The sequence below is a fragment of the Adiantum capillus-veneris genome, chromosome 2 (genome assembly GCF_014529385.1).
Source record: "Adiantum capillus-veneris isolate H3 chromosome 2, ASM1452938v2, whole genome shotgun sequence".
NCBI lineage: Eukaryota > Viridiplantae > Streptophyta > Polypodiopsida > Polypodiales > Pteridaceae > Adiantum > Adiantum capillus-veneris.
This window is the reverse complement of record NC_140932.1, coordinates 2,436,550-2,456,119: the sequence shown is the minus strand read 5'-3', so window position 1 is coordinate 2,456,119 and position 19,570 is coordinate 2,436,550. Positions and strand designations below refer to the sequence as shown.

General features: G+C 40.8%; 1 pseudogene; it reads left to right on the top strand.

The window, feature by feature from the left end:
- Window positions 1–14,848: 14,848 nt before the first annotated feature.
- Window positions 14,849–15,400, top strand: LOC147462283 (secreted RxLR effector protein 161 pseudogene; annotated as a pseudogene).
- Window positions 15,401–19,570: the final 4,170 nt, after the last annotated feature.

Below are 19,570 nucleotides of genomic sequence, written 5' to 3'. Positions count from 1 at the left end.
TTTGTAGTTATTATTCAAATCCATGTGTTGTACATCCTCTTGAATTTTGGTGTTTATCAACACCACAATCCTATGAGATTTTAACTTTATTTACTAACCACACACCTCAATTTTTCCCACTTTAAGTGGAAAATTCCCAAATTACATGAATTTAGTCGATTTGGAGATTCCCATAATGTGAGATTTTTACCAAAATACCTAATATGGTCTTATGATAGATCCCATGCACCAATCCAATGTAAAAGCGACCTTCATGAAATGCTTCGATGTCCCCTATCTGGTCACAAATGCCTCTAGTGTCTTCAGTGGGAGATACCAAGGGCGTGCCACTTTAGGCGGCCCCTTCTTTGTTTGGAACAAGGAGGTTGCCCCCCCCCCCCCCCCCCCCCCCTTCAATGATCCTTGGACTTGGCCTCCTTTTGATCTTTCCCTTTTTTTCTTGCAATTGGTAGTTTGGCGGTGGACAGACCAGCAATTGACATGGACCAAATGAATAGCTGGCAAGCATGCGGGCCAAATGGATAGGCCAAACGAATAGTGGGCAAGCACGTGACTAGACTTATAGCATCTATATTGGCATGCTTGGCGTGCTTGTGGTAGAGTGTACAAGTAGAGTCGGTGGAAACAAAGCTAGAAGATGAGTGGTGGTGTCGGTGCCTATGGTTTAGCATAGGTGGCAGTGGTGCTCTCTGGTGACAAGTGGCATTGCACTGGCGGTGGCGGGCGATGGGTGACTTTTTTACAAATGGAATTGTTAGCACATAGCTAACATCAGAGCCTATATATATCCAGCCTATGATGTAGTCATTTATTGATCAATATATGTATATATAGCCTAAGCCCTTGTAATTCTTTCATTTTCAAAATTGAATTGTAAATCATTATGTAATTATGAGCCAGGCAGAATGGGATAAATGCTTCCAAATTGTATCAGTGGAATCCTAAGCAGTAAGGAGTTAGAAAAATTTCTCATTTCTGAACCCTAAACCTTTGGCTAAGGTATAAAAGCCAATTTTGTAAAAGTTTAAGGGAGATTTTTTGGATAATGAGCATTACGATGGTTCTACAAAGCATTATGTACTCTCCTTCCTCTCTCTCAAGCTCATAACTCCCTTGTGAAGTGTCTGTTTGAAGTGTCATCTGCTCCATCGTGTTCACATGTAAAAGCTCTTTGCAACATTATCATTTTCTCATGGTAAAATTGGTTTATATTGCTACTCACCTTCTCCTTCACCTAATCATAACTTAGGGTTTACATAATAGAAATGCATTTTATGCTTTGAAGAGGTGTTAGGGCATCATTGCTAAGCTCTAGGGTGTATTCAAGGTCAAAAATAGTTAGGTCAAATCTACCCTGCAGATAATAAGAATTATTTTGGCAAGTGGTCAAAAGGGGTATTTGAGTGTATAAGCATGTGTCTTTAAGAGTTGCATATCCATCCTATAAGTTTTGTCTTGATCATTTGCTTGGTGAATCAATAAGATTTGTTTGCGTTGTTGTACATAGTGTTTGGTGCCTGACATGTAGTTGAGTGTAGTTTTTGGTAGATAGGGATTGAGTGTGTTTTCCAAGAGCTTGACAACCGCTTGTATCCTCCATGCACTAGTCGAGTTGACTCCGTTCCATGGTATGACCTTCATGTTTGTGGGTCATCACTTTCACTGCAATAAGATAGCGAGGCTTGGCATTTGGAGAGCCCCACATTTTGGTGTCATTGCCAAAGACAAGGTGACCTAAGCTAGGGAAATACCTCAGTGCTTAGTAGCATTGTTTGAAACTTCCTCTAGGTTCACCTAGAATATAAAAATAAACTTTAGAAACTGCACGGTTGAGGTGTGTCTACTCTGGCAGTGTACAGGTGTCTTGGAAGTAGTCATACTCATCTCGCTGAGGAGTTTTAGACTTAGATTAGGTCAATTTGAGAGGTTGATAGCTTGGATTATGTCAGAGTCTGAGGATTGATGCTCTTTTCAGAAAGAAAAGCAAAGAAAAATTAGTACTGGTGCACACATTCCACTATCTTTTGTTGATTTGATTAGGAGTAGGATAAGTAGGCAGCGAGGATGGTTTCCACTCAACCTCACCCTTTGAATTGTCATCAGTGAATTTGTTTGTAAAAAAATTCAAAGTTTTTAGGTATGGGACTTGTAAGGTTAGTTTGGAGCTTTAAAAAAACATTTTTGTTCATCATTGATGTTGGGATTCATCGACACAAAACATGCTTACACATCTTCCAAACTTGAATGACACAACTACAGACTGAGTTAGTGAATACACAAAAAACTCAAAGAGAAGAGTAAAGAGAACAACTGGAAACCTAATTGATTCATCAGAGAGTACATGTTTGCTGCTCTTAGACTCGCACTATCTTTCCCAAAAAGGTGTCATCCTTCCCTCTTAAGCCACGGGTTACCAAACAAATATAACTGTAAAACTGTTTCTTGACATACATCAGGTTCACCAACATCTGACTCGACCTATCAATATTAGATTGAGCATACAAGATCTAAGCATAGTTTGATAGAGTCTACAGGTTTAACAATTGATCTTGGAAATATTGTAACAACCAGTGGGTAAGCAAAAAAAACAGCTTTCAAGAAAAAATTCAAGGTTCAGCCAAAAATGGGCTTATTATTGACCTAGTCATAGAGGCATGCAAAAGTGAGTTTTATAAGCCAAAAGTACTTATAATAGACTATATAAGACCTGAATGCCAACAAAATTCTAAAAAAGTGCAGATCCTAACCTGTAGATAATAAGCCCTCTCTTTTCTAAGGCTTGAAATTGTACTTTTTTCATTTTCACATCTTCTTTAGATGATATGTTAACACTTTTGTGAAGGCTCATGAGATTATAACTCTATTTGGGGCACAATTAGGCAAGAATACCCTTCACTCTAAACGGAAAGACAATTGGGACTAAGAACATTTGAACCTGAATAGAAATTGATGAAACCTCTTGACATGACTTAAAACACTTTATTTCAATTGGAAAAGGTGAAAAATTGGAAAAAACATGCAAAAATAGGCACCAAGATAATAAGCGTGCTTAATATTTAAAGGCCTAAAACAGTAATATTTTGACCATTTCTCAACTCTATAGGTATCAATAATGTGTAAGAAGGATCTGATTCAAGTTTTGTAGCATTTGGACTTATGAGCTGCCAGATAAGCCTAGAAACCATTGAACTTAAACCACAGATACAAAATCTAGCCTAGGAACTTCAAAATTGAATCAAATTTCATGAAATTTTAATTGTGGGGTGTGAAGAAAGACAATAAAGTTGGAAGAACCCCTCATTTGGACCTTAAAGATAATAAACGCTCTTATTATCTTTCACCCCAAAAATATAACGTTTGCAAACGTTTTCTAAAGGGATTGGGTTTATAGTATCAGTAGAGTGCTTGGGAGAAGTTTCAAGTGATTTGGACATCATTTGACTTGCATGACCACTTGATTTGTAATTGCAACTGCCACATACAAAAACCACTGGGGAATTGGACTAAGTTGACCAAAAGTTAATGAAACCTCATTCAAGGCTTATTGAACACATGTTTAACCAATGAGGATCAACAAAAGTGAACAATGATCATTTTTTGGGCCAGTTGGATAATAAGCACGCTTATTATCTCCTGCCAACTAGAGAGCTCTTTTTTGACATTTTTACGTTCACAACACTGATAGACACCTTATACAATTAGTCTAGCAAGTTTGGAGTCATTTGGATACCATTTGCTACTTGAAATTGAGTTTTCTAGGTTTGAAGGTTGTAGATTGACTTTGTATCTACTATGGCCGGATGGAAGCTGAAAGCTTTTACTAAGAGTCCTTGTATATGTTTATTGATCATTAAACTAAATTCATTACCTATGATTGTACATGGGTGACTGAGATCCACCTTGTGCAGCTGCGAGATTGACTTTTTGACTCGACAATTGAAAAGGGTTGGTATTGGTACAAAGGGCCAAGTAACAATTTTCATTGAGTAATTCAAGTTTTTATGTACCTTAGATCATGTCAATTTATAGAAAATTAGGGCTATACTAGAGAAACTAAGAGTAGCATGTCTATAGAGGAGAGCGTGAAATAAGGGATACTTTCAAAGACCATAACTGAGGAAGTGCCTAACACTTACTCTGATTCAAGGTCCGAGATGTATTGATTTTTTACTCAATCATGGGTTAGAACCTCTCTCACGTACAAACACATCTTGACCTTCTACAAGACCAACAAGCATGCGGCCCAGATTTACCTGGATCCCAATGAAGGGTATGTGGTAAGGGTAGATGACCATACAGTTGAATTCAAGGAGGAGGCTAGAGTGAACAAACAATACACCTTTTATATGGACAAAAATGGAGTGCAATACCTTAAAATTGGAGATCCCAACACTGTGGACCAATGGAGTTTGGAAGTTGACACTTTGATTCTAAACATGGAAACTAAGGAGGGACCATTAGTACTAGAGTTAGAAGATTGTGAACAAATTGATGTCAGACCTTTGAAATGCATATCGATGTATAACTCACGACTTGGAGTCTATTGACAACCTAATATGGACTTCACATGCAAAACCAAAACCATTAACACCCTTGAAGATCATGTACATTTTCAAGATCAGGGAGAAATGTCTAGCAAACCTTCCTGTGCATCTCTTTAGAGATTGTTACAACGACAACTTTGTCATGACGACTCCAAATAAGGTGGAGCAGACAAAGTACCATGGCTATTCAATCCAAGAAACCATGGCTATTCAATCCAAGAAACCATCAAGGGTATAAAACTTGAAATAGAGCTAGGGTTCAAATGAAAATTTATTTGGTAGTACGGCCAACCAATGGGGTAGTGAACTCAATGATGAGAATTGAGGTAGAGGGAACAAAAAAATGTGAATGAAGGAAGACTGGGTGACACTAGGACAAGAAGAGGTCCACATGAGTCACACCTACCAAGCAACTTGTTTGAAGGCTTCGTGGGAAAGACATCGGCCAGGAGAGCGAGTGCTAAACACAATCGTAGAGTGAAAGCAGTTGACTTTCAAAGATGGGTCAAAAAGTATAGTGGATATGGGGATCCATATGACCATTTAGCAAGTTTCAGTAAGAATTGAGAGTAGATCATATTACAGACTTCCACACTCAGTTCAAAGGGTTTGGAATGACATTGGAAGGTAAGGCTTTGACTTGGTTCCAAACCATATCTACTGGATCAATCATGGACATATCAACCTTGGCAATGATATTTGTTGCTGCTTGCACAAAAATGGAAACCAAGCACAACATTGTAGCACAAATCTATAGTTTCAAATAGAAAGAAGGAGAGACTATCAGAGATTGTGTAAGTTGCATGAGAGAATATATTGATAGATGGTTAGAGTTGGAAAATCTGATTGAAGAGGACAGAATTGTCCCATTACTTCTTGAGGGATTACTCAACAAAGAGTTACATACCATTTTGTACAGTAAGAAGCTCACCATTTGGGAAGCGCGCACCCTAGATGCCATGGATTTGGGAGATAAATGTGACATCTTCAATGAATAAAACACTGTAAGGACAACCAGAGTGAGCATACCACACCTACTATGCCAGCACAAGTAGGACCTAATGTGGTAGCTCCTATAAATTCTAATGAAGACATGCTTAAATGCATGAATGATATGATGAATAATATGCAAAACATACCTATGAGAGAACCAAGACAAGGGATGCCTCGGGGACAACCGATGAGACCACAAAAGTGGTGTGCAATAGAAGAAAAATGGACCAGCCATGAGACTCATGAATTCTATTATAGACCTAAATCTGACGGTAATGTGCATATTTCCAATGAGACCACATGGGTAGCCTATGTATAGGTATCCTCCTAGCATGGCCCAGGTACAAAAACTGCTTATGACCATGGCAATACCACAGCTTGTATTAGGTCAACAACCACCCTTACGAAGAAATTGCATTATACCCACAAAGTATATGCACTCTAAGGGATTGGTGGATGAACAAGCTTTAGTGCCAGTTACACCTTATCAAGAAACCAATCAACCTACTATATTGGTAGAAGGAGAGTGGTACAACCAACACCTGCCTTCAGTTGAGGACTCAACTTACTATGCACATCTAGAATCTGATCTAGTGTATTATGTTGCAAATCCGGGACTAAGACCACCCATGATGAAGCCAACCAACAAAGAAAAAATTGGTAACTATCATAATTGTGGATAATATGACCATTGGAAAAATGATTTCCCTAAACCAGACAAGAATGCTAAACCAATAGAGACATACTGTTTACAGTGTGGCCAAAAAAGAGGAGACTTCCCAACACCAAAAGATTTTCCTAGAAACCCAATAAACAAGGGCAAAAGTGTAGTAAACATAGTGCATGTATTACCTACAAGTTCATTAGAAGGTAAGCCAACCATTCCAGTGAAGGTAGTCACACGAGCATAAGCCAAAAAAATGAAACCAAACTCTACAAAAAAAATTGAGAGTACTAAACAATCTTCGCAAGATTCAAAGAGAAAAACATCAACGTTACGAGCTCAAGAGATAAAAACAAAGGGAGGAATTTGAGATGAAAGCCCAAAAATTGTTTCAAGAGCGAGTTAAGGAAATTACGAAGCTATGCTTAAAAGAGTGATTATATGTGAGGAGAATACTTCTTTCTCGTAAGGCTACTTCTTTTTCCCTCATCTTCCTCATTCTTTGCCAGCTCTCTCCACCTTAAATGGTGTTTGAGGTATTAGTATTGAGGCCAAGGACAAGCTAATGTTCTTTTTGAAGTTCTTGTTGTATGCAAGCATGTTAATTGTGGTGCATGAAGCTTTCCATCTTCATGGCACCCAATTGGTTTTAGGAACACAAAGATTGTATTGTATACAAGTCTCTCTTGATGGGAGAGCATCTAATACAAAAGCCTTTTGGAGGGGGGACCGGCTCCATGTAATTCCAATCCTCAACAGTTGTCAATTTCTCTAATTCTTTCTTGTTTACAAGTTATTGCTCATGCCATGCTTATTAGGATTGTGTAAATAGTTGCTACTTCCAACAAATCACTCTCTCTATCTTCATTAAGTATTCTCTTAATAAAAATGCTCACTACTGTCACTTTAATTCCGTTACACTCAAAGTTATTAGCTTACTTTTGCTACATTGGTATCACAGCTATTGGTTTCTCTTTTCTTGCTCAAGAAGAGAGGTCCTTAAGTTGCCTACAAAAGGTTGGAGTTGTTCATTCCAAGAGGGTAAGTGGAAGAGGGATTTATTATCCTGGTTGGCGTGCCTATTTCAAAATAGGATGCATGGTACACCGTTGGGAACTATGGTCTTAATAATAGAGTCTTTTGGGGCTTACCATTATTGAGCTATTAGCAAGCTCAACAGGAACCGACGTCAACTTGGCACTGCTAGACTCTCTCCACTACTCTTTACAATAAGAAAAAAGTAGATTGAGCTATAATTTGTGACTCTGAATATTGTAAGGTGGCATTTGCAACATTCAAATACACTTATAATTTTTGTGTGGATTGACTTGTATTCATCAATGCAGTGGTAACCTCTTTGAGCTTTGTCTCATACTCTTCATATACATCCATGAGGGCCACTAGTAATCTCAACAGCTGTTTCATCTCTATTTGTTGTTCAATGAGAGTGGTTTGATGACTTTGCACTTCTTGCTGGCATTGTATTTGCATTGTATTCACTCTTGCTACATAGTCTCAATCTTGATCACATTTTTTACCAATATCCTTGTATATTTATCCTCTTGAGCTTGTGCTTCCTTTGTCACGTAATTAGCTTGTTTATCCTAGAGTTTCTATTATGTGCCTCTTTTCACATGTGTTCCACTATAGTCATGGCTTGAGCTACATAATCATCCATTTCATCCAAGATAGCCGCTTTCTCTTGTTGTGTTTCTTCTTCTTTGGGAAGGACATCTTCTAGAGAAGTTATGGGCTCCTTTTCCATCTCTTCTTAGTCGTGTCTTTCAATTTGAACTAAGAAATCAGCTAATAAAGTTTTAGGAATGCTTTGGAATTGTGTTTCTCCCCTTGTGTGGATAGGTAACTCTGTATCTATAAATGCTTGTTGGGTCTCTCCCTTGTTGCAGCAATAGCTTGTGGCATCTCTTTAGATCTTTCAACTATGTCATGTTCCTAATCTTCATGATCTTGATCTTTTGATGTTACCAGCTCCCTTGTCTCTTTTGTTTGGACATGTTTCTTGGGCAATGAAGGAACTGGTAGATGAGATGGTGAGGGTGGTGGTGTGGTTTCATGTGATGGGGTCGAGTAAGTTAGGGTGGAGATTGTGGTCTATCTTCTATATGAGTTTCTTCTTTCATGTACTATTCATCACTTCCTCTTTTTCTTTTTGCTTCATCTATTGCATATAATTTATCCAGTTCCTCTAGTGGATTAGTAGGTTATCTTTGTGGCTCACTTCCTGGAAACAAGTCTTTTGTCCTTGGACCTCTTACCTCCCTTGGTATCCACTTTTGTTTTTCTTGGCCTTTAGTTGCTCTTTTCCTTTTAATTGTTCCCTTTTCTTGTTGACGGCATGCTTCTCTTTGAATTGGTTCTTCTTGGTGAGTTGTGGGAGCCCATTGCTCAATTCTCTCAAGTCAAGCGTGTCTCTCTACATGATCTAATTCCTCTTTAGAGACTTGTATCATTTGCCTTTGGCCCTTGTCACTGGAGCTCTTTCTTAATCATCCTCAGCTTTTGCTACTTGGTTAGTAGATCCAGTAATAACAAGCCATGTATTTTGGTCTCGGGCATGCAAGATATTGTCAGCCATACCTATGGCTACGTAAGCTATTTTAATAAGAACTTCTAGGACTCCCATGTAGGTGACTCCTCCATCTTTCTTGGGTTTTTAAGTGTGGTTAGAACACAATGGGCATCATCTATAGGCATGGGCCTGGTTGACTTTAAGTCTTGCATGGATGTTTAGGCTACAACATAGTTGGGTGATGTATACCACGTTGGCTTCTTTGCAAGGAAATGTAAATGTTGATGATAGTGCCGCAGCTGTAGTATTCTTTGTGAAGGTTCCAATAACTTTTCTTTCCTTGTATCTCATGGATATCCCTGCCATCACTAATCTGAGTGAGTCAGCCACCATATCTTTTATAATAACTACTTCTACCTTCTCCCTAGTAGAGTATGTGCTATCTTTCTTGATGGTATTCAGCAACTCATAGGCTCTCTTCAAATCTACCTTGCAAGGTTCCATGTCATAGTAGTGTTGTAGACCCAGTTTTTAACAAAGACTCACTTGCATTGGGTGTAGCAGATATGTTATATATTTCTTTTGGCATAAGCTCAAGCTCAATTGCCTCTCCATCTTCAATTTTCCATGGAATATTGCAACATGATGCCCTTCCAATTGGGATTCTAAAAAAATTTCCTCTTTGGACCAACAAGCGGTGAAGACTGCATGGAGCCTATATCATGAAAAAAAGTTGGACCAATTAGGGATTTTCTTTAATTTCAAAAAGCATGATAGGCCCCAAATTTAGAGAAAGAATGGAAACTTGAGCTTTGACATCACATATGAGGTGTGGGAAGCATATATAAACAAGGCAGGAGGAGTGATTGCAAAAATATACATTTTTAGGTATAAATAAAATAATTGTGATTATTTTATTTCCCTTCAAAATTTATCTAAGTTCAACTTTTCTAGCTATAGACATGTTATATATACCCTATACACGAACTTTGACCACCATGCTTTGAGACCCATATGTTCGAGGCTTGGGTGCTCCATGTTGTGCTCTAACAACTACGATTTTATCATCAATTGTTGATCGTGGTGGATTTACCCACAATTGAGTTCATAGACTAGTCTGATACATAGTCTTGACTCATCATGGCAAATTTGAGCTGGTTTGGGGTCATTTTACCCCATATATAAAAAATGACGCTTTATGATTTTTGATACTATTTTTTTATACCAAGGGACTTCTCCCAATGGTTTACTTGGTCTTGTTTAGATACATTGCCTATAGAGAGTATGTAAAAGCCTTCAATGAAGTTAGTTTCCCATTTGGTCACCTTGCAAAACCATAGATTATTTTGTAGGGACCCCCGTGGACCTTTGCCAAATGGTCTTGTAAGCCTATACATGTTAGATGTCATCAATGCTCCACCCTTGTGTGACCACCGATGGTCCATGGTGCTCTATTTATGAGGAGTAGCCATGTGTGAGCCCGGACATTGGTGGAAACCTAACTTCCAAGTTAGATGAGGTCTCATGTGACTGTTGATGGTTTGAAGGTGACTTTTGTAGGCTTAGCCTATGGGTTAGGTAGGGCACTTTAGTCGGTAGCAACTCGAGGCACAAGGCATTGAGTTGCGGGTAAAGAGCCTTTTCACGTTTGCAGCATTTAAGTGCATTGGCGGTTTTTTCTGAGAGCCCTTCACCTAGTATCTGTCTGTATCGCCATCTAAGCTCCACAATGGGAGCGCACGGGTGGACAGAGCCATCATTGTAATCATATTCTTGCAATTGAAGAACTTGTGTTTCTCGTCTCTCTCTGGTGTCAATTCTCTGTGTCTTATCCGCTGCGCTGTGTTTTCTTACATGGTATTAGAGCTAAGGTTGCTCTAGCACACAGAGACGTTACAAAGGCAAAGGCTTTATCAGAGAGAGGTGATGGGGTCTACATCAACAAGCGGTGCTGGGAGTGGTGCAGGTCCTTCGACGGCGACAGGAGGTCCTACGGCAGCGGCTGCGCCACTCATTCAGACACTAAGGATTCGTCCACCATCCTTTACAGAGGGAAAGTTAGATGGTACAAACTACACTTTGTGGAAGTTTAAAATCACTTCTATTCTTGATTCCTATGAGCTATTGGAGGTAGTTCTTGGGACTGATCCTGAACCTACAGCAACTCCAGACCCCTACAACCCGGCCATTATGATCCCTCCTAATGTTGATACTCTTCGAGCTTGGAAACGAAGGAATGCAGATGCACTCTGTGCCCTGGTTACAAGCTGTGCTGACAGTGTGTTGACTTTGATTCAGCATACGACAAAGGCGTCTGAAGCATGGACCGTATTGAGAAATCAATACGAGACGCGCAATCAAACAAGGATTCAGAATCTGGAGAATCAGCTTGCAGCTGAAGGAGAGACGGTAGAAGCCTTCATCACTCGGATTAAGGACCTTCGAGATCAAATGGCAGGAGCGGTAGTGCAGATAACTAGCGAGGAGTTGGCAAGGCGCTGCCTTCGCATATGTCCACCCAGATATGATGGGTTGGTTACTGCACTGAATACTCAGGTGAGACCTCAAGCCTTGAGATTTGAGGAATTCACTGCTTTGCTCTTGGAGGAGGAGCTCAGGCTCAAATCTAGAGAAGGTAGCGGCAAAGGTGCTACTGCGTTCACAGCCAATGCAAAAGGCAAAGGAAATTCTTCCAAAAAAGCAGACAAGGATGGGGATAAGAAGAAGAAGAAGTTCAAGGGTGAGTGCTTCCACTGCAAGAAGAAGGGCCACAAAATTCAAGACTGTCGGATTAAGAAGGCAGAGGAGAAAAACGGCACTTCAAAGGGAAGCAAGGCTAACGAGTCAGCCAACACAGCTCAAACAGAGCTGGAACTATTTGTAGCTATTGAAGAGTTGTGCTCCTCTACTCATGAGTCGACCTCAGATTGCTCATGGGTGTTAGACAGTGGTGCCTCCCGTCACATGACTAGTGAGAAAAGTCTATACAGTTCCATGCAGCCACTACAAGAACCAATCATTGTGGGGGTTGGCAATAATGTTGAATGCCCTGCAAAGGGCACAGGTAGTGTCTCCTTTGTTGATTCAAATGGTACAGTTAAGAAGCTGTCAAATGTGTTGTATGTTCCACAGATCAAAAGAAATCTTATTTGAGTTGTAGCTATCACTGACCTTGGTCATGAGGTGTCTTTTAATAAGGCAGGAGCTAAGATACTGGACAGTTCTGGCAACATTATTGGAGCCGGAGTAAGAAGGAACAACCTGTATGAGCTTAGCGCTCTTACAGCCACTGCAAGAGTGGGCACAAGCAAACTTTGGCATGAAAGGTTTGGCCATATTGGATTGGCAGTTTTGAAGGAGATGCATCAGAAAGGTATGGTTGCACACCTGCCTGCAATTTCTGAAATGAAGGATACATGTGCAGCTTGTATGATGGGCAAACAACAGGGAAAGGCATTTCCACAGGAAAGCAAGAATAGAGCAAAATCTCCCCTAGGGTTGGTGCATGCTGACCTGGGGCAAGATGCCTACACAAGCCTTGGGAGGATCTTCCTATTTTATGTTGATCGTCGACGACTACAGTAGGAAGATGTGGGTGTATTTTCTTCGCGATAAGGCTCAAGCTTTTGGTAAGTTCAAAGAATGGCTACAACTTGTGGAGAATGAGACAGGAAAAACCGTCAAGAAGTTTAGAACACACATGGTGGTGGGGAGTTTACTTCAAATGAGTTTGAATACTTCTACAAGAGCAAAGGGATCAAGCGACAGTTGACAACACCTCATACCCCTCAACAAAATGGTGTTGTAGAACGTCGAACTCGGACTGTAATGGAGATGGCCTGGTGCATGCTGAAGGGAAAGGGGCTGCCAAACCAGTTTTGGGCAGAAGCTGTCAACACTGCAATATACATCTTGAATCGGAGTTACACAAAGGCTCTTGATGGAAAAACTCCGCATGAGGCTTATAGTGGTAAGAAGCCGTCTGTTTCTCATTTCAAAGTTTTTGGAAGTGAGTGCTATATGCATGTTCCAGATCAGGAAAGAAACAAGTTGCAACCAAAGAGCACTAGATGTATCTTTTTGGGTTATGGTGAGGATAAGAAGGCTTACAAACTATACGACCCAGTGGCTAAGAAGATCATGGTGGCGAGCCGCGATGTGGTGTTTCAGGAGGAGCAACCACATGCAGTGGAGGAAAAGGGTAGTTCTTCTACTTTATCACCAGGCGAAGAAGTAATTCACTATGAACCTAACCCGAGAGCTGTCCCTACAATTGAAGAGGTAGAAGCATCATCATCAGATAATGAGGATTCTAGTCACCAGCCTGCTACTATGCAACCGGAAAAGCCATTGCCGTGTTGGGTGGAGCAGCTCTATGATCGCAACAACCCTATATATCAATCACATGAGCAAAATGCAGATGGGCCAAGGAGATCAGAGAGAATAGAGGAGCAAAGGAAGTGTCATGAAATAAAACGTAGCTAAATAGATTTTTGAGTAGATTACTTAATGGAAAGAGATAGATTTCACACACAAGAGATTATAGAGTAGATAGAGAGAGAGAGTACACACGATATACATGGTTCACCTAAGGTGGGCTACGTCCACGGGAAAGCAGTCACTCAATGGCTTTAGTACTTCAAAACAAAAAGTAGTTTACAAAGGGATTATACCCTTAATGGAGCTCCCGTCTTGCTTCACTCTCACCACCTCACACTCACCTTGTTGCATCAACTTCACACTATGAAATGTGTGTAGAAATGGCCTCCTTTTATAGGCCAAAAGGGTTGCCCTCTCTTATGAGAGGCAGCCATGTGTAGCCGCCGTTGTGCGAATAAGTCCAAATCGGACCCTCCAATCTGCCCATGTGTGGCCGCCCTTGAGAAGACAAGTCCGCTTTTGAATTCGGCCACCGGCCATTGACTTCCGACCACCGGCCACCGGCCACCGGCCATTGACTACCGGCCACCGGCCAACCGACCGGTTGTTTTCCGACCACTTTCTGGCCGTCGTCCGGCCATAATATTCCGGCGAAAAGGAATATTTCGACGAGGGGAAAAAAAATCTCGGGGGCCTCTGTCCCCGAGGCCCCTAAAGTTACCCCTAATTCTTGTCCGTGAAAATTTTGGTTTTCGGTGAGTGATTTTCCTTCACGTACGATGGCTTTTCCTCATAATGGGGGCCTTACAAATGTGCGCTTTTACCACAGAAAATTACAAGGATAAATCGGGCTCCATACTTAACAGGAAGGCTTCTGCACACATAGTCAACATGGCCTTGATGGTAGAGATTATGGAAGAAGTAAAGGAGCCAACAAATGTGAAAGAAGCACTTGTTGATCCGAATTGGAAAGCAGCAATGCAAGCAGAGTACGATAGTATTTTGAAGAATTCCACTTGGGAGCTAGTGGACCGACCACCAAAGAGGAAAGTCATCGACACCAAGTGGATATGAAAAATCAAGTATAAAGCTGATGATACTTTAGAAAAGTACAAAGCCCGATTGGTTGCGCAAGGATATTCACAGGTAGAAGGGATTGATTTCAACGAGTCCTTTTTCCCAACTGCAAGAATGACTACTATTCGCATAGTATTTGTTGTGGCTGCTCATAAAAAGTGACATGTGTATCACATGGATGTCATCTCTGCTTTTCTCAATGAAGACCTCAAGGAGGAGGTATATGTGTCTCAGCCACCATGGTTTGAGGCTCCCCATTCAGAGAACAAAGTATGTAAGATAAACAAGGCATTTTACGGGCTGAAACAGTCATCCAGAGCATGGTACCAGCGGATAGATAGTTGCTTGATTAAAAAGCTAAAGTTTAAAAGATGTGCTTCATATGCTAACCTGTATGTGTACAGGAATGGTGGGAAAACAGTTGTGATTGTCCTTTATGTGGATGATCTTCTAATTACAGATGATGATGATGACTTGGTCCAACAAACGAGGGATGCTTTGAAAAGCGAGTTTGAGATGACAGACTTGGGCTTATTGCATTATTTTTTGGGGATCGAAGTCTATCAAGAACCAGGGGAAATCTTCATCTCACAACATAAGTATGCTAAAGAAATCCTAAAAGCATTTGGGATGGACGATTGAAAACCAATTGCAACACCAATGGAGGTGAATGCAAAGTTGTCTCTGGAAAACACCTCTCCACCGGTAAACATCATGAAGTACAGGCAGTTGGTGGGTAGCCTTATCTATCTTTGCAACACTAGACCAGATTTAAGCTATGTGGTTGGAGTTCTCATTAGGTTCTCCAATCAACCCCGCAATAATCATTGGAAGGCTGGAATGCGAGTACTCGGATACATCAAAGGCACTCTTGACTATGGAGTCACGTATAAGGCAGGTTCCTCTTTGACTGGGCACTGTGACTCGGATATGGCTAGAGATATTGATTCCAGAAAGTCAGTTTCTGGATATTGCTTCTCTCTTGGGTCTAGGATTTTTTCTTGGATGAGCAAGAAGCAACCAACAGTGGAATTATCTTCTACTGAAGCTGAATACAAAGCAGCTTGTTTTGCTTCATGTGAAGCAGTATGGTTGAGGAGGATTTTGTGGCACTTGGGAGTGCAAGAAGAGCAGGTAACTGTGCTAAGATGCGACAATCAGAGTTGCATGGCCATTGCTAAGAACCCAGTATTCCATGCCCGAACAAAATGAAGGAGTACGAGCGGAAGTGCGACGCGAGAGAGAGTGCGAGAAGAAGAGCACGACGATATGGTGAACTCGCTCTACTGTAATGTGTAGAGCATAGTGAGTTCTTATTAGGTTTTTACAAAAGAATATGTGTACATACCTGGCGGCCCTCCCACTTACCTGGGCGACCACATTGGGCTTTATATCCCAACAACCTTCCACTTAAAGTCCAATGTGGTACTTTAAGTGTGAGAGAAGCTACTATACAAGCTAATATACAAGAGATGTAGAGAAGTGATGTAGTACCCTACACCTAACTGCTTGCGAAAATGCGCAAAGCTCTCAGGAAGTCCTTTTATAAGTAGATCAGCAGGATTTTCTATGGTGTGAACTTTGACAAGCTGAAGTTGCTTATCCTCGAGCATTTCCCTGATGAAATGATAATTCACATCCACATGCTTTATCTTTGAGTGATAAACTGGATTGCGAGCCAATTGTATAGCACTTTGACTATCACAATATAACACAGGCATCTCTTCTTTGATTCCCAAATCTGTTACTAGTCGATTAAGCCAAATTGATTCTTTGCATGCCTCTGATGTTACAGCATATTCAGCCTCTGTAGTAGACTGAGTAACACAATCTTGTAGTCTAGAACGCCATGATACTACTCCACCAGCCAATGTAAAGACATACCCTGACGTAGACCTTCGGTTGTCTAAGTCACCTGCATAATCTGAGTCTGTAAAACCCTTTACACTTAGCTCCTGACTCCCATAGCATATGCGCATACTCTTTGTAGCTTTCAGGTATCTCAATATTTCTTTCACTGCCTCCCAATGTTTCTTGCCTGGGTTTGACATGTATCGACTTACTACTCCTAGTGCAAATGCAATGTCTGGGCGAGTAGCAATCATTGCATACATCAAACTACCCACTACAGATGCATATGGAATCTTATCCATTTCAGCCTGTTCTTCCTCAGACACGGGACAATCTTGTTTGCTAAGTTTCACATATGGTGGCAATGGAACACTCAATGCCTTTCCCTTCTCCATATTGAAACGTTGCAAAATCTTGTCAATATACTCTGTTTGAGATAACCAAATCAACTTCTTTGATCTGTCTCTCTCACCCATGTCTTTCATGTCAAACGATTTTGCAATCTTTGACTTCAAAGCTGAAATTTCTTCCAAGTGCTTGCCAACAATCAACATGTCATCCACGTACAAAATAAGGATCAGCCAAGTGCCATCCTTAGCCTTCTTTGTATATAGACAGTGATCGAACTCACTACGTTTGTAGCCTTGAGAAAGCATAAACTTGTGGAACTTATGGTACCATGTCCTCGATGATTGTTTTAAGCCATAAAGACTCTTTAATAACTGGCATACCAAATCTTCCTTGCCTTTCTCAAAAAACCCTTTCTGGCTGCTGCATGTAAATTTCCACATCTAAATCACCATGCAAGAACGCTGTCTTGACATCCATTTGGTGAAACACTAAATCTAATATGGCAACCAATGCAAGAAAGCATCTCAATGTAGTCATCTTGACCACCGGAGAGAAGACTTCATCAAAGTCAATGCCTTGTTCTTGCTTAAAGCCCTTGGCAACAAGCCTTGCTTTGTACTTTGACTGACTATCATGAGCGGTGATCTTATATCTGTAAACCCATTTACAGGGTAGAGTCTTTTTGCCCCGTGGTAATTTAACTAGTTTCCATGTCTGGTTTTTATGCAGAGCTTTCATCTCTAACTGCATGGCCAATTGCCAATTCCCGGAGTGCTTCATTTGCACTGCTTCCTTGTAACATGAAGGCTCATTGCAATCAGTCAACATGACATAGTTCATAGATGGAACAAACCTATCAGGAGGTCGTGTGACACGTCCAGATCTACGCACAATAGGTGGCTCAGGCTCAGCCACAACCTGTGGTTCCACTCTATCCTGTCCTTGCTCCTCTTGAGCCCTGACATTTTGTCTTGCACGTGCAGGTCCATCTTCTTGGAAGACAACTCTTCTAATCTCCTCAACCGTCTCTAGTTTAGAATGATATTTGGCTTCATTAAAGTAAACATCATTGCTGCGGATAACCTTTCTGGATTCGGGATCCCAAAGTCTGTACCCCATCTCACCAAAATTGCCATAGCCTAGAAAGATGCACTTTCTACTCTTTGGCTCAAGTTTGTTCCTAAATTCCTTTGGAACATGAGTATATGCCTCACAACCAAAGACTCTGAGATGCTTGTATGAGGGCATTTCGCCTGACCATACCATCTCTGCCACTGAATCCTTCTGCAAAACCTTGCTAGGAGATCTATTTATAAGACGAACAGCTGTTGATACAGCTTCAGCCCAAAACCCATTTGGCAGTTGTGCATTAGACAACATACTTCTGACCTTCTCTTGTATGGTCCTATTCATCCTCTCAGCAACACCATTTTGAGGAGGATTGTAAGGAGCAGTAAGTTCACGTTTTATACCTTTTGACTCACAAAAGTCCTGAAAAGCCTTTGAAACATACTCTCCACCATTGTCAGTGCGTAAGCATTTAAGCTTCTTGCCACTCTGATTCTCCACAAGTCTCACAAACGTTTTGAAAACACTAAACGCTTCATCCTTGTGCTTGAGAAAGTAAACCCATACTTTCCTCGAGTAATCATCTATAAATGTCATAAAGTAAGAAGCTCCCCCTAGAGATAGGTTAGGCATAGGTCCACACAAATCACTATGAACAAGTGCCAACTGTGTATCTCTTCTACTGCTTCTATGCTTATGTGGCTGCTGTGTTTGCTTACCATACAGACAATGTTCACAGAATTCAAAATCATTAAATGACAAGCCAGGCAAATAACCAGAATGAGACAAGATTTCCATTCCCTTCTTGGACATATGTCCTAACTGGCTATGCCACAAAGAAACGTTCGGCTGCTCGGTTACATTGATTACATTTTTAGAGACATTTGATACATAAATCATGTAAAGTCCTCCAGACTTTACTCCATGTGCTACTGTCATAGAACCCTTGGATATCTTCCACATATTCTGTCCAAAAGTGGTGACGTAGCCAGCATCATCAAGTAAACCTGTGCTGATCAAGCTCTTTGTAATTGCGGGAACATGTCTCATATTCTTCAGCGTGAAAGAAGAGCCATTCTGAATCAATTGAACATCTCCAACACCTAAGATCTCACATGTCTGCCCATTGCCTAGCCGAACATGATCTTTAGTGGTCACATAAGAGGTAAACCACTCCTTGTTTGGAGACACATGAAGTGATGCCCCTGAGTCTATAATCCAGTCACTCAGTGCATTTCCATCAGATGCTGTAAGAAGAGCTGAGTCCATTGTATTTTTCAAGAAGTAGATATCTCCTGACACTAGACTGTCATCCTCTGCAACAGTGTTTGTCACATTTATTTCTTGAATCTTCACTGAGGACTTGTTCTTCTCACCATGGTCTTCTCCTTTCTCTTTGCCTTTTTCTGCTTTCCATTCTCTGTAGTCTCTTTTCATGTGACCCTTCTTGCCACAATTGTAGCATTCTATGTCACTCTTGCCTTTAGCACTGCGGGACTTGCTAGGAGACTGATCTCTCTTTCCACCTTTGTACTTTTCTTTGGTCCTTCCCCTGACAACTAAGGCTGTTCCTTTGCCTTTGTCCATTTTCTTTTTGTTGGTTTCTTCAGTAAGCAGACTGCCTTCTACACCTGCTATGGTCAAACCATCTGGAGGTGCATAATTACTCAAAGCTGTGCGAAAAGTGTCCCAACTTTTCGGCAATGTGATCAACAAGAACATAGCTCTAACAGGTTCATTAAACTTGACACCTTGAGCTGGCAACTGACTATAGATGGTGTTGAATTCATTCAGATGATTGGACATAGGTGTCCCTTCTTTCATCTTCAAGTCAACAAGCTTCTTAAGCCAGTATACCTGTGAAGCTGCACTCTGCTTCTCATAAAGATCACTGAGCTTTGTCCATGCTTGATAAGCCGACATCTCGTCTGCTACATTGAAGTAAACTCTTTCTGCCAAAGTCAGCATAATGGTAGAAAGTGCCAATTCATCCATTTCGCTCCATTCATCTTCGTCCATATCTTGTGGTTTTATCCCCTTGAGCTTTATAGGTTTTATCTGCTTCTTTTGTACCAACACATGCCAAATCTGCTTCTTCCACAATGGGAAATT